General features: G+C 49.5%; 1 protein-coding gene across 1 annotated transcript in view; it reads right to left on the bottom strand.

The window, feature by feature from the left end:
* LOC115382197 (NLR family CARD domain-containing protein 3-like) overlaps positions 1–15,768 on the bottom strand; it is a gene marked incomplete at its 3' end in the record, with an annotated part of 1,183,065 nt that overhangs the window by 121,845 nt on the left and 1,045,452 nt on the right.

The raw sequence follows: 15,768 nt of genomic DNA, 5'->3' as shown, positions 1-15,768 counted from the left end.
ACAATTAGAATGACTAAAATGCAGAAGTGAGAAGCTTTAACTGGCTCTCAGAAGATGTCAGAATTATTATCCTCTATAAAATACATAACCGTTGTTGGGAGGAAACAGACATGACACTTTCAGAATAAAACATTGCACCCTGAGGATTTTGTGTTGGTGCTGCCAAGGAAAATATGAAAGGAAGCTGTATTTTTCCAACCCCGATCACACTGAAGCCTTGATTGTATCAATATTCCTAATTACATATTGATTTTTTGACTATTTTATTAGACAATCAATTTTCTTTTTTATTTATTGTGAGTTTTCCATTCTGTGTGGAGTCACTCGCAAAGTTTTTGCCTCTGTGATTCAAAAAGTATTTCTTTTCTCTTCTATTCTATTGTATTCCACACTGTGTCCACAAACATTTTGCAGCATTCAATTTAAGAAACAAATGAAAACAATTTAAGGACAGAACTCATGTTAGAAACAGATGATACTTATACATGTCAACAGAAGATGGCTGTTCAAATGGCTCAGGAAGAAAATACAGGAACATTCTTCATTAACCCATTGATTTATTAAGAAAATAAAAACAGGTTAGAATAGATCACAGGGCAGATATGATTGAGGAAACGCTACAAAATGAAAATATGTACGAAAGGCTTGTGGTGCATTACAACTATGATTTTAACATCCAATTAAACATATTACATCAAAGAAAAAATATTTTTAGAAGAAAATTTGGGGTAATTTTTAATAATCCATGAATTAAAATGAGCAATAAAGAAAAACAACAAAAACAGGTTAATTAGAATAAATCCTAATAAAATCTTAGCTCCAAACCCATTCATCAATTTACAGTGTGACAGGTGTGTGTGTACATTTCAATTCAAGGGAAGAAGATGTTGAAAAGGATGCTCTGGATCCACAAACATGTGACTGCAACATCCAATTAAGACTTAAAGGTGCTGTAGGCAGGATTCTGCATCTCCGCCATCTTGCTTAGGGTACCTCAGCAAGATGGCGATTTGCCCCATCTAAGATGGCGATTTGAAACCCAGCACAGCCAATCCTGTCCTGTTTTCTCTGACATCACGCCCTTACGCAAGTTAAGCCCCTCCCACAAGAACGTGCGACGAACGCCCCTCGACCAATCACGGTTAGAGCCTCAGGGGCTCTTCTGATTGGTCAAAGATACCTGGAGCTGTCGAGATTCCTTTTCAGCTCAGAACAGAGACAGATGGAAACGCTGCGCCCTCGCGGTAGAGCAATTATGCTACACTCCTAAAGGATTATCAATGGATACTCTAATATTTAATCCAAAGAAAACAAAGAAAAATTAGCATTGACTAGCAAAATCCTGCCTACGGCACCTTTAAGACCAAAGATCTTCTCTTTTTAGAAGAATCTTCAGAGTCATTCTGAACCAAGAACATGGTCAAGCAGAAGCAGGAAATCAGTCCGATTCAGACCAACAGAATGACGCACTGAAAACATTCTGTTGCAGATGAACGTAATGAGGTCCAAAATACGTTCCCCTGGACCACGGATTGGAGAACACAGTTTAGTTGGAGGCTAAAGGATGAGAACACCTTTTGAATCAGGCTTTTAACTGAGCTTTACATTTGTCTTACACACTGATAGATTTCATGATGCAGTTTTCCTTTTCATTTTAAAGGTACTATAGGCAGGATTTTGCTAGTCAATGCTAATTTTTCTGTGTTTTCTTTGGATTAAATGTTAGAGTATCCATTGATAATCCTTTAGGAGTGTAGCATAATTGCACAGTTCAGTTATTTTATCCTGCCTCATTTTATCATATCTTATATTTTAAAGTTGTTCTTTTGAATGGAAGGTACAATTCCAAAAATATACGGAGGAGCTATTCGAAGAATATCTCTTGCTTAATGATAATGGGACAAAGTCTCACAGTGCATTGTGGGATGCAGCCAAGGCTGTAACCAGGGTAAAACGTATATTGTGGTGAGCTGGTAAGAGGAAGGAAAAAGAGAAGCAAATGAAGGATTTGAGTGCAGAACTGAAACTCCTGGAAATGAGACATATGAAGTATAATGATGCTAATATCTTAAACCATATGACAGAAACAAAAACTCAGAATAACATATATGAAAGTCAAATGGAGAAAAGAGTTACATTTCTCAAACATTTTATGAAAATGACCCTAATTAAAAAAAAAAAAAAAAAAAAAATGCTTGTATGGAAGACCTGTAAACAATGGGCATAAGATTGAAGACCTACAGACTGATGAGGTGAATCACGAGCTGGAAGACATTCAACGCTCATTTGAAACCTGTTACAAGAGCTTACTCCCACAACCACAGGCCTCTGAATTAGAAGTTATGTCAGATTTTTGATCAACCCTAGATTCACCTTACCGTCAACAGGACTGGAACAGAATGAATGAATGACTCAAGACATAACAGATGAAGAAATCAATAAAGCCATATGGAGACTGAAAACAGGTGAAATGCCAGGAGCTGATGGCTTCCCAGCAGCATGGTATCAAACTTTCAGGAGGGTCCTTGTACTGAGACTTAAGAAATGCTGTAATCATGTCCTCATGTAATCAAGCACAGGAAACACCACTTTCGTGGAGACAGGCTGGAGTTTCAGTGATTCCAATCAGACTGCAGCTGGTACAGACCCATATCAGTCCAGAACATAGATTACACATTACGAGCATCAATACTGGCCTAAAGAAAGGAGGATATGATCCCAGACCTGATAGAACCAGATCAGACAGGCTTTGTGAAGCACAGGAAAACCTCCACCATGTGTGATAAACTCTACACCTGATCAAGCAGATGGGAAGCAGCGACAGGGTATCTAGAGCTGTTAGTCTTGATGCTGGAATGGCTTCTGATTGTGTTCCATGGGATTATTTTCATTTGGTTCTTAAACATTTCGGCTTCAATCATCAGATAATTGATGTCTCAACTCCCTACACTGTTCCCCCACTAAGAGAATAAAAACTAATGTGTCCCTGTCAAATCCAGCAGTCAACAACACATCCACCTCAAGGCTGGGTGCATCAACACCATGAAACCTGAACATAAAATAAAGTCCAAAATGTTCTAAAAGCTCTGAGTTACTTTCTTGCTTTATTAACACCACACAGATAACCTGAAGTGTCCACACTCATGTATCAAATCACTTGCAAATTGTATGAATGTAAGGACAAACAACAGTAAGCTAATGATGAAAAGTGACACAGCAGATCAATAACTGCACCTCAAGGCTGGATGCATGAACACAAGCCAGCAGGAGAAAAATAAAGTGAAAATGTCCTACCTTTTGAAGATCACAGTTGTTTTCTTGCTGGTCTGCTGAACCCCAAAGTGCTCCCAAGGGATGGACTGAGGGCCTTGCATGGAAGACGCCTCCACTGATGTGATGCGTAAATGGGTGAATGTGATTGAAACTGTACAACTGCAGTGTGAGTGTAGTCCACTGGCACAATCATGCATGAAATCAAATACATGTTGTACACAGAATTGAATGCAATAAACAATACCTACCCCTCAAAGCTGGGTGCATCAACACAACTGAGCACCTCAATTTGTTTCTGCACTGTTGGATTACGTTTTGGGAAAATAAAAGAATTCAACACCATCTACCATCAGCTGTGCCATCATTTTAGCAGCAGACAAGGATCCACATCACAACAACCAAGACGAAGATTGTCCCAACTTCTCTAGTGAACAAAGTAGCTCTGAATGACATTACTTCTGATAAACACCACACAGATAACCCAAAGTGTGCACACTCCTACATCAAATCTCCAGAAAATTTGACTATTTTAGGCACAAACAACAGTTTGCAAACACTGAAAATAACACAGAAGAAAATAAATCTCCACTTCAAGGCTGGATGCATGATTTCAACTAAATAAAGTCCCAACTTTTCCGAAAACCTTTTGCAGATCAGAGTTGTTTTCTTGCTGGTCCGCTGAACCCCAACCTGTCCCAGGGGATGGATTGAGTGCCTTGCATGGAAGACGCCTCCACTGATGTCATGGGTGAATGTGATTGACAGTGTGCAACTGCAGTTTAGGTGTAGTCCCACATGCACAATCATGCATGAAATCCAATGCATGTTGTACACACAATTTAATGCAAACTTTGTGGAGAAAGAGCAAAAAATAATACCTGCAACTCAAGGCTGGATGCATCAACACAACCAAAAATAAGAATAGTCCAACTTCTCTAGTGAACAAAGTAGCTCTGAATTACATTACTTCTGGTAAACATCACACAGATAACTCATATTGTGCACACTCGTGCATAGGGCTGAGCGGTATGACGGTATAATACCATGTGACATTTTAAAGTGTATACCGGTTGAAATTTTGCCATACCGTTTATACCGGAGAGAGAGCAGATGTCTGCTGCATCTCTCTGAGTCAGTGTACAGTTGTCTGCACTCGCTAACAGGACAGCCGGAGCGCAATTGTTTGGGTGCGTTTGTGCATTTTCACAGCATATCTCGACGTCGTGCGGGGTTTGTTCGCTGCGTTTCATTGGTCAGGTGCAAGCACAGGGTGCGCTCGCGAACAACACCAGCGTATCCAGGAGAGGTGGTCGCCGTAATGGCGGATGCAGAGATTAGCGGCTCCGGGAGTTCTCCAAGCTGGTTCCTCCTGATCCCTTCCACCTTTTAACACACAGCGCAATCTAAATGATTCTCCACATTTTCAAATGAAAGGAAAAATGTTCTCCACTCTGGTGACACTAATGGAACAATAATGGAACAGTCCTGCAGGAACTTTGTCTCTTGGTTCTATTTTCAGTCTCTTTCTCCACCAGTTGACCTGCGGGTGGAGGAAACTTCAGACTAAACCTCCACTTTACTTTGAAATTCTAACCACATGTGATGAATGTCAGACAGTTCAACCTTTCACCTGTTCACCCTCATATCTGTTTGTGTTGCTGGAGTCATGTGAGGATTGATCCAAACAAACTAGTCCCCCATAGTTCCCAGAGCTGGTGTCAGAGGACCAGTTCTCCTGGTTGGATCCAGGTTCAGGATCCAGATCCTCCTGCTTCTGTTTCTGCTCAGCATCATTTACCAGCTGCTTTCCTGCCGCTGTCTGATGGAACTACTTCTTCTTCCACCTGCAGCTGTCCAGGGGCCTCACCTATAAAACCCTGCGGGAAAATCTGACAATAATGGTGCGTGGGAACGCAACGCAAACTTCTGTCCGCAAAAAAAATTCGGGAGCCAAAAAAAAGTCCGCCGCACAGCTGTTCGCAATTTCCAAGTCACGGTTTCAAATCCTGCGGAGAACGTGTCGGTGGCCGACCCCACCCACAATCCCGCCCCAACTCCACCCCTTGGCACCATATATGGGTATGCAAATGAACTCATGAATGAAATTTGGGTATATTAGACGGTGAGGCGCAGCGGAGCCTGCAGATAATCGCGGATCAGACGGATGAAGTGTCGAAAAATGAAGATTTTAATGACATTCGGGCGGGTTGTGTTGAAGCACTCAAATAAAAAAAAAAAGCAACATTTTAAATCTTATTCCGAACATAAAGAAACGAACGAAAACGATAGAAAACACTTTATGATCAGCCAAATGAGCAAAAGTGTGCATAATCATGGCATTTACAATTTAATCGCACATTCAGCAGAGTAACGCAGCTTTTCCTTTTCAAGGCGATCAGCGTCTCGCTGCAGAACACAAGTGTCGCCGGCAGGTGAGACGCGCCGCATGCAGGCGGTGGATCTGCTGCTGAGGAGGGCTGAGGTGATGCTGCTGCCGTTAGTGGTGAGATGGAGAGCCGGTCTGCTGTCCTCTCTGGAGGACACAGCAGTGGAGGGACAGAGTGGGAGCAGGTGACCACAACGTGGTCAGAGCCATCGGGCCACTACTGCTGAAGTGAAAGAAGCGGTCCGACTTGAAGGTGAGTTGTCATAATTCAGAGTCTCAACATTGTGGAAACACCTTTTAAAAAAAAGGAAAAAAAAACTTAACATAAAGATGTAGTGGAAATGGTTGCACAATATGATCGTGCCTCCAGGCATTATCTAGATTGTTTTGCCTCTGGAGTCAGCAGGATTTAATGCGCTGCAGCATAGAGGCTGTGAACCCGGGATGATTCGGGGTTCGGACGTCAGATATGGCCATGGCTAAATAGCAAACATTTTTTGTGTCAATTTGCCATTTAATTGTGAACACTTTGAAGTGTGTATCATGAGAAAAATTGTCATACAAGGGACAGTCGGTATTTGTAAGTGCAGAGACAAAGACATTGTACATGTTTATATGTGATGTGTCTGATTGCTCCCTGTGAACTATTTATTTTGTGTTTATTTTAGAAGATGCAGAAAGGAGATGGAACAGTATGGAAACATTCCAAAGCCTCTGAACATGACTTCCTCACAGTGTCTCCCCTCATGTGCTCATCACCACTCACTGTCTGTCTGAAATGTATATTTAAATTATATCGAACTTATGTCTGTTATTTATTTCGTTATATCTGTCTTGGATCTTGGTGTAAATTAAGTTTGATTTATATCTGTCGGCTTCTATCTATTATTTAATTAAATGTGTCTTCCAATTTATTTCCGTTATATTTAATTCTACTTAAATAATTAGTTGTGTCGGTCAGTATATTCCTGTTATGCAATTATATCTAATTTTGCATACAAACTATATTTAGCTTTTCCTTGTATGGTTGGGCTTTGTATTTTTCTACTTTTCTTTCTACGTTTCTTGCCGCTGCAGCCCTGCAGTTTCCCCATGCGGGACAAATAAAGGCTTTTCAATTCCGTTTCCTTCTGCTTAGTCGTCTCCACGTAGTTTTTCTGAATTGTGCGGTCCCGTACGGCAGCTGTTTTGTTGGCGGTGAGGACCGCAAAGTCACGCGCATTTTTTCCCTTCGCAAAATGTATATAGGTACCTGCTTTGGCGCAGAGGGGCGGCACCGCAAGGTTTGGGGCTCGTTTTGTGCGCCGCAAGCTTTATAGGTAAGGCCCCAGGTCTTCTCACTCAGCTTCATTCACTTCAGGTGTGTTCATGGTGCATTCAGGGATAACTGGGAAAAGGGACAACTTTGCACTTCTGAAAACCTGATGCCTCTCAGTGGAATAGGAATTTCTCAAAGATTACACTCATTTCTTTATTCAATCTTTAATTATTTAATTGGGAGAAGAGTGGAGAGTCGTTGATTTCCCAGCACAGAGGCAACAGACAGATCACTTCTGCCTTCTGAACTCCACCGTCAGTGAACCACACCTCCCCACGTCAGCAAAGCCCTTTTATTGTGAGGAAATCTCTCCCCAGGAGACGCCACACAGCTCTCACTTAGGGATGTAACGATTATCAGTAAAAATGATAAACTGCGGTAAAATGTCTGACATTTAGGACTACCATTTCAAATTTTAATTACCGTTAAACCGTGTTTGATTGCCACAGTCCGGAAAATCTCACTGCTGTTATGAAAAGGGCTGTAGCAGGAAGCTGATCGAACACAGGCCCCCTGCTTAGAAAACAAACGTAAATATGGCGGAGGGCTGCCAGAAGTGCAGAGATTTTTTTCACCGTCCAAACAGACCAAATCCAAAGTCTGGGCGTACTTTGATTTTTATGAAGATGCGGAAGGGAGGCTGATGGAAGACCAATCTGCCGAAAATGCAACAAGGAAGTATCAGCAAAGGGTGGAAACATTGCTGCTGAGGGGGTGTGCTATGCTCTGGCGCATCTTAACCAAGTTGTGTGTTCTCCCACCGTATTTATTTATTAGGTGGTGAATATTGTCTTTTTCTGTGTCCACTGACTAATAATAAAGTATGTATTTTTATCTCTCTACACAACTGCCTCAGTTTCCATTTCTGAGCGGTTTTTAATTTACTCTCGGTTACACTGTGTTAAGCATAACTCACTTAATTAGTAAGCACTTAGAGGAACCGAAGGCCAATGCACGTGCTCTCTTTGCAGACTTTAGTTCTGCCTTGGACACAGTTTGTATTAAGCTTCTGGTACAAAAACTCTCCAACATGAATGTCAATCTGTTTATGATTAAATGGTTTAATTCTGTTAACTAACAGATCCCAACAGGTCAGGGTTAACTCTGCACTCTCTAGCGCTAGACAGTGTAAAACTGGTGTGCCACAAGGTGGCGGGAGTTCTTTTCTTTTTACCATCTATTCAGATGACTGTAGGAGCAGTCAGCTAAATAACTACATTTTAAAATGATCTAATGGCTGTAATTCTTAGTCTTCTGAGAGGTGCTGACAGTCCAGTGGGATATCTGGAAGAGATTCATCATTTTGAAACTTGTTGTGAGAACAATCGCCTCATTCCAAATGCTACTAAAACCAAAGGAATGGTATTTGATCTTAAAGGTGCATTAAGGAGTTTGCACATTTTATGCGAAACCCCCTGCAGGACTTGGGCGTAATGCAGCTTAGTGAAAAACTCGTCCCTGTGGCTCGCATGCACGGAAGAGGGGAACTCCTTCGCTCGTTTAGTAGCGCTCAAGTAAGATTTAAGTTTCTTTTACCTGGTGGAGTCTGTGCTGGAGCTGTGGCAGTGCTAGAAGCCAGTCTTTTCTTACTTTCTGGAATATCCTGCTCAGTTTTTGCTCACTAAGCATCTGGCGGAGTAATGGCGGACAAAATGAAACCTCACCAGCCGGAGCGCGCATTACGTCATTCCTTTCAAATTCTCCCCAAAAAAATGCTGGTGCCGGACCGGCACTGCAACTTTCAAGTGACAATTTAGCACTGTTAGAGGTACTTGTAATGAATATGTCAGGGCACATTGTACACATCATTAAAAATGTGTAACATATTTATGGTGGAAAATAAATATTTTTAAGGTTGTAAAACTCCTTAATGCACCTTTAAAGGTGTGCATATCCATGAACCTGTAGTTTTGGGGGATACGCATATCGAGCAGGTTGCCTCAAATAAATATCTCGGTATCCAAATGGACAACCAGCTCAAATGGAATGTACATGTTGGTTACTTGTTTTGACTAGCCAGAATGGAAAAAAAACAGCCATGAAGGTAATTGGCAACAAGGATTCTCCATCTCTTCAGATGATCGTTGAGAAGGCTGTGTTTCGTCTGGCTAACAGAATACTGTCTGATCCTTCTCACACTCTTTTTCCTGAGTATGAACTGTTACCTTCTGGTAGACACCACAGAGTGTGTCACACCAAGAGTTACCATTTTAAACTTTCCTTCATTCCCGTTTCTATTGTCTTATCGAACAGCTGGCATATAGTGGACTGCTCTAACTAGGGTGCTGGCTACTGGCTACTGCAGGATTGTCATTTCTGCACTTACTGTTCTGTGTTGCTTCACTGAAATGCGTATCTTCTCAAAATGCTGTACTTTTCTGCTATTGTGGTTTTATGTTGTGTTGTCTTTGTATGTTGATGTAGCATTTTGCACTTTGCCCAAGACTAATTTCCCCAGTGGGACAATAAAGTTTATCTATCTATCTATCTATCTATCTATCTATCTATCTATCTATCTATCTAATAAAATAACAGTTTAAAGTAGCAGAGTCTCTAATGTATCAGAGCTCAAATGACTCCACAGTTTAGCAGTCAGACTGACAGGAAGATGAAATCAAAAGAAGCAGAAACCAAAGAGTCCTGCTCAGCTCTCCCTGACCTGCATGCAGCTCTCACTGTTCACTGATGAGCTGATTTCAGGAGAACTTCTCCACCGGTCCTGCAGAGGGAGCTGTTTCTATACTGTGACCTGGAGGCCAGCCTCACTGAGCACATGGAGAAACAGCACTCTGTTTTGTGTGTGTGTGTGTGTGTGTGTGTGTGTGTGTGTGTGTGTGTGTGTGTGTGTGTGTGTGTGTGTGTGTGTGTGTGTGTGTGTGTGTGTGCGTGTGTGCGCGCGCGCATGCGTGTGTTTGTGTGAGAGCAATAGAGGGAGAGAGAGACAGAGAGAGTGTAAATGAAGCCATAAATACATATATGTCGGTTCGTTCCCCCTGTTGGCCAATAGGTGGACTTAGCACTGAGTGGAAAACGAAAGTTACGAATGTAACTACGGTTCTATGAATCCCGGATGACCGCCAGAGGCGGTGTTTAAAGCACTGGAATGTTCCCTTCGCGCATGCGTAGTTCGAGTATGTATACCAACAAAGTCACTCGTGACCCCTGGGTGACCCAGGAACTGCTTAAGTTCAGGGCTACACCCACCACTCGTCTCCTATGGAATCTTCTCGCGTAACCACGAGGATTCCGAGTGACAGAGTGCTCTGGCGGGATTCATAGAACCGTAGTTACATTCGTAACTTTCGTTCTATTTCATCCCTACTGACCGCCAGAGGCGGTGCTTAAAGCACTGGAATGACGTATGCCAACTTGGTCACGAGGAATCCCAGAGACTGAAAAGCCTCTGCAGGGCCCAATACCAACCGCAGTGGATGCGGAGGCACAATGGCCAACCTGGAGGACCTGGAAAAGGTGTCAGGCATCGTCCCAATGGCGAAAGCTCATAGCCCGCCCCGGAGCACCCCCATCAGGGCGACCCCTGGCGTGGACACCGCCCTGGTGGAGTGGCAATGCACACCCTTGGACAGAGGCCGCCCAGCGGCCCGATAGAACGGCAAATGGCGTCCACAACCCAGCGGGACAGGCACTGCCTGGAAAGAGCAGAGCCCCGACTCGGGCCACCGTAGTGGGCAACAAACTGATCAGATGTCCGCACATCTGCCACAGCATCCATGTAGCCTCTCAGAGCTCCGACTGGACACAAGAGCCCTGGCAGGTGCGCCACCTGCTCCATCCGGGCGCCACCGGAGGCATGCCGGGTGAATAGACAGAGCGCGCAGCCACACGCTACGCCGTGGTAACGGCCAGCATAACGTCGTCCTACGCAACACATACTGCAGCCCTGCTGCTGCCAGAGGTGCAAAGGGAGGCTGACAAGCTCTCCAGCACCAGACGTAGATCCGAGGTGGGTGCCCGTGGCCCCCAGGGGGGGTAAGCCTCAGAGCCCCCCTGAGTAAAGCCCACACCAGAGTGTGGTCCCCAATCGCGCCGCCGGCAACCATGCATGGCGGGCTGGCCCGCCGCCACATACACCCCCAGGGTGAACGGGGACTGGGCTACGTCCAAAGACTGCCAAAGTCCAGGACCGCGGGGACTGGGCAGGGCACTGGGTTGCCCCCATGGCTGTTGCACCACCGTGCATCCAACCTCCACCACTAACAGACAGCCGCCAGTAGAGGGCACTCCAGCATCCGAGGCGGCTCGCCCAACAGGCTTCAAACAGCTGCTGAGCAGCGAGTCGGGCCCCTCAGTCGCCAGGCGCAAGACAGAGACGGTGAGGACGGGGGTGCCCCACCCGGCCATCGCGCCGAGACAGCAGAACCCTCCTGCTGAGAAGGCGCCATGGGCTGCCGCAGAACAACCGGTGGAGCAGAGGAAACCAAGCCCGTGCCGGCCAGCAGGGGGCCACCAGCAGCACTATGTGCGTGTGAGCCCCTCTGAAGCACCCTGATGGGCGTCGACCAAGAAGAGGGGCCGGCGGGAACGTCCACCGAAGGACTTGCGGCCAAGAGTGCACGAGCGCCTCGTGGCCCAGAGGCCAGCGGCTCTCGTGGGGTTAGGAGGAAAGTGGCCACCTCCTAAGCACCCCCCAGTGCACATATCCCCAATGGAGGCACCGCCTCCCTGGTATAGGATCCCAACAGGAGAGGGAGTCCGTCAGCGCGTTGAGGCCCCTGCAGGCACATGACCTGCAGGCCGGCCAGACAGGACGCCAACCGGCCACAATGCCACTGGGAGGCCTGCCATACCAGACGGGCCTGCCAACGAAGTCTGGCTGATGCTAGGCCCAGTAGGGGAATGGACCCCCCAGCGGGCACCGCGGCCACTGCCCTAAGCTGGCCATGTAACACCACAAGCAGGGTCCGTACAAGCCTAGGAAAAGGCGACGCACGGCCATCACCTGCTAGAGCCTCCAGGCCGACACCAGGAGCGCGGCTCGGTAGGACAAGACGGGGCAAGGGCGATAAGCTGCAGGAAGGAAGCGCACGCCACCTGCACAGCCGATGCGACATCACCGCGTCAGCAAAGCAGCAGAGCCACATCCGGGAGAGGGAGCGGCCACATGGCGGCCCCCACTCCCCTCTGTCTCACAAGACAGCACCTGCTGGGAATGAGGCAGGGGCGGATACAGCCGAACCGACCCCCACAGTGTCGGTCAGAGGGTCAGGAGATAAGGTTAGTGCAATACGCTGAAGAAGGGGGCATATGCCGCCTACACAGCCAGTGCACGACGGCAAGGCCAACAAGGGGGAGCCGCCCTACGCTCAGGGGAGGGAACAGTGGCACGGCAGTGGCCCCTCGCCAGAGGTGCCCTGCTCCAAAGCAGGCACCCCTAAGCCGGAAGAACACAACAGTGCTTCCACTGGCAGCACCCAACCAACACTCACCGCGTGGCGACTGCCACCGCGGGGTCCTACAGCAGGGGAAGCAACACATGCGACCCATAAATGAGAGCCAGCCAACGTTAGTCCTACCGCAATCAGCAAAGATCATGCCGACAAGCCAAGCGAGGCGCGCACAAACAGAGCTCCGTCCAGGAGGGGGACCAGCTGCTCAGCAGCCCCCTCCTCCATCAGCCCCCACCGTAGCGCCACCCACCAGAGTGGGGGCGCAGCACAAATCACCGGGCCAGCAGCTCAGAGAGCTAACCCAGGTGGAGTTCTCAGCGGCCGCCTGCACCGTCTGCCTGCCCCGCGGTGCCACCCGCCGGCAATGGTGGGTGCACGCAACAAGTCGATACAACGGCAGTGTGACATGCTGGGGGAGGGGCGGACGCCGCCCGCACAGCGGACGCCGCGTGATCAAGCCCCGGAAAACCAGCTGAGGCCGTACGTGGGAGAGGGGACAGCTGCACAGCGGCACCACTGTTGCTGTGCTGTCGGAGCGGTACCAGGCCAGAAGAAACAGCAGCATACAAGAAGCAGAGGGAGGAGGAGTGTGTCACCTGCACAGTCAACCTCAATCACCAGCCAGCAAGCTGGCAGAAACACACCCTGGAGAGGGACGGCTGCCCCCGGCAGCCCCCCTCCATCAGCTGCCACTAGGTCCACCGCCAGGGGCGAGGTGGGGGGCTGTGCAAACAGCACCCAGAAGGCAGTAGGACAACAACGATGCAGTAAGCTGAAGGAAGGCAGCCCACGCCGCCTGCACAGCAAACGCTAACCACCGGCCAGGGTCCCAGCTAAAGCCATGTCGAGGAGAGGGAACGGCTGCCCAGCAGCTCCCTCATTCAAAAGCCTCCAAAGTGGCACCACCCAACAGCAGCAGGGCGTGTATTGCACACCCACCACCAATAGTGAAGGGGGCGTATGCCGTCAGCGAAGCAACGCAGAACACCAGGCCATCCAGGAAGGGAAGCTCGACAGCTCCTTCCACCGTTTGCCACCACGCCACCCGACAGCCAGGGCGGGTGCGTGCAATAGGCCAGCACAATGGTAGCGAGATCAGCTGAGGGACGCTATAGCCGGCCCCACATCTGGCATATGCTCCAGGCCAGCCGCAGCCGCGCCAGGCACAGCACCCAGAGTACACCCCCCGGCCCTCAGAAGGGGGGAGGGCAGGGGGCACCCCCAGCAGCAGAAGAGACCAGCGCCAGGCAGCCGGCCCGCTGCGCCCAGGGCATGTAGCCATTGGCCATGCACAGGTCGTACAACAGCGCCTCCGTGAGGTGAACAGGACCAAGACAACTGGAACAGTGGTCGTGGCCATCATTCGCCTGTAGGGGGGGCTCCCCAGGCAACATCGTGGTGAGAGCCGTCCGTCGTCAAGCACGCAGCTCTCCCACCTCATATCATATCCTGTCCATGGAGGTGGAGGGAAGCGGGCGCACACCGCCCGCACAACCAAACCAGACACCATCCACGACCAGCAGAGAGAGCGGCCACCAGGCGACTGCTCTCTCTCCTCCTGCCTGACCACACTGCTGCGCGCACGCAGCCGGTCAGAATTATAGCAGCGCAGAAGCTGAGGGAAGGGGGCATACGCCGCCTGCACAGCAACTGCAGCTGAGCCCGTCGGAGGACCGGGCGCCCGGAGTAGTAGATGCTAGCGCGATAAGCCGAGGGAAGGGGGCATACGCCGCCTGCACGGCAAACGTGCAGTGTCAAGCTAGCAGCCGGGCAGCACCACAATGGAAAAAAACAGTCGACCAGGGACACCTGCTCCGCAGTGGTGCCATTAGTCAGAGTATCAGGTGCCCGGGACGGTGGTGCGGTAAGCCGAGGAAAGGGGCTTATACGCAGCCTGCACGGCAAACCAAGTGGGTGCGGGGGGGGGGGGGGACAATCGCCCCGCTGCTCCCGCGGGAGCGGCTCCACACACCGAGCAACAGGTGCGGGAAAAAGGACAGGGCGGCAGGCTGGACGCCGGCTGCCCAGCAACGTCCGCTACTTAGCATTCCAAGAACAGAAGGCTATACCGCCGCTCGCGCAGAACACGGAGCGGTCCACTGCACAAAGAGTGCAGACAGTGCAATAGCCTAACACCGCACCAGCGGAGGCGCTGCAACTGGCGGAGACACCGCAATCCAGGGGAACACCGTAACCTGGCGTCGCGGAAACAAAGCAACCTGGCATTGTGGAAACACAGTAGCCTGGCGTTGCGGAAACACCGCAACCTGGCGTTGCGGAAACACCGCAACCTGGTGGAAACGCCGTAACCTGGCGTTGCGTAAGCGCCGCAACCACGGAACACCGCAACCAGCGTAAGCGCCGCAACAGCGGAAACATCGCAACCAGCGTAAGCGCCGCAACAGCAGAAACACCGCAACCAGCACAGGCGCCGCAACAGCAGAAACACCGCAACCAGCGTAAGCGCCGCAACAGCGGAAACACCGCAACCAGCGTAAGCGCCGCAACAGCGGAAACACCGCAACCAGCACAGGCGCCACAACAGCAGAACACCGCAACCAGTATAACGCACCAAGACATGTATGTGTGTAGAAACACAGCAGGCTAGTGTAGAATCACAGCAGGCTAGTGTAGAATCACAGCAGGCTAGTGTGTGGGGGGGAGGGGGTGGCGCGTGCACAGCCCCATCCTAGTAGCATGTATGCCCACGGTCCGGCGGGGGCGGGGGCATGCGGGCCTCAAATAATAGAGACACACCCCTGCCTGCACACTACAATATAGACGCCAGAGAATGCTACCAGCGAGAAGGAGCGCGGCGGCTCCCTCCGCCTGCTAGCAGAGGCGTCCCCCGTCGGAGCGGGGGTGCACGTGACACAGACACGCACCAGCAACCGCATGCTATCACTGAGGCCACCGCAGCGGCCGCGGGAACGGCGGGACCCGCCCGCCTGGTAGCAGCGGCATCACCTGCCTGAGCAGCTGATATGTAACAATCAGAAGAACGCAGCGGCCGGTGGAAGAGGAGGCTGATCCCCCGACACATAACATACCTCACTGACTAGCCGCCTAGCTGAGCTAGTGCCGTGCTCCGCGGCGGCGGGGGCGGGAGCACCCAGCACACTGCAGCGCCGCGCTCATTGGCGCAATCAGAAGCCGAGCCAGTGGTCTCAGCGAGCCCCGCACGCGGGGGTGCTCAATGCGGCTCCACAACAGTCAGAAGCACAGCATCACACCAGCCAACCGCTTCCTGCAGCCGGGCGAGGAACGCGAGCAGCGTCCCTGCGCCCCAAGTTACCACCGACCACGCCGCAACGACCGCGACCGTCATGTAAACAAGCCCGGGGGGGGAGCAGCCGCTCCCCAAGCACTCACCATGAGGAATA

Source organism: Salarias fasciatus, chromosome 23 (genome assembly GCF_902148845.1).
Source record: "Salarias fasciatus chromosome 23, fSalaFa1.1, whole genome shotgun sequence".
In the NCBI taxonomy this organism is placed as follows: Eukaryota; Metazoa; Chordata; class Actinopteri; order Blenniiformes; family Blenniidae; genus Salarias; species Salarias fasciatus.
This window is presented reverse-complemented; position numbering and strand designations above follow the sequence as displayed.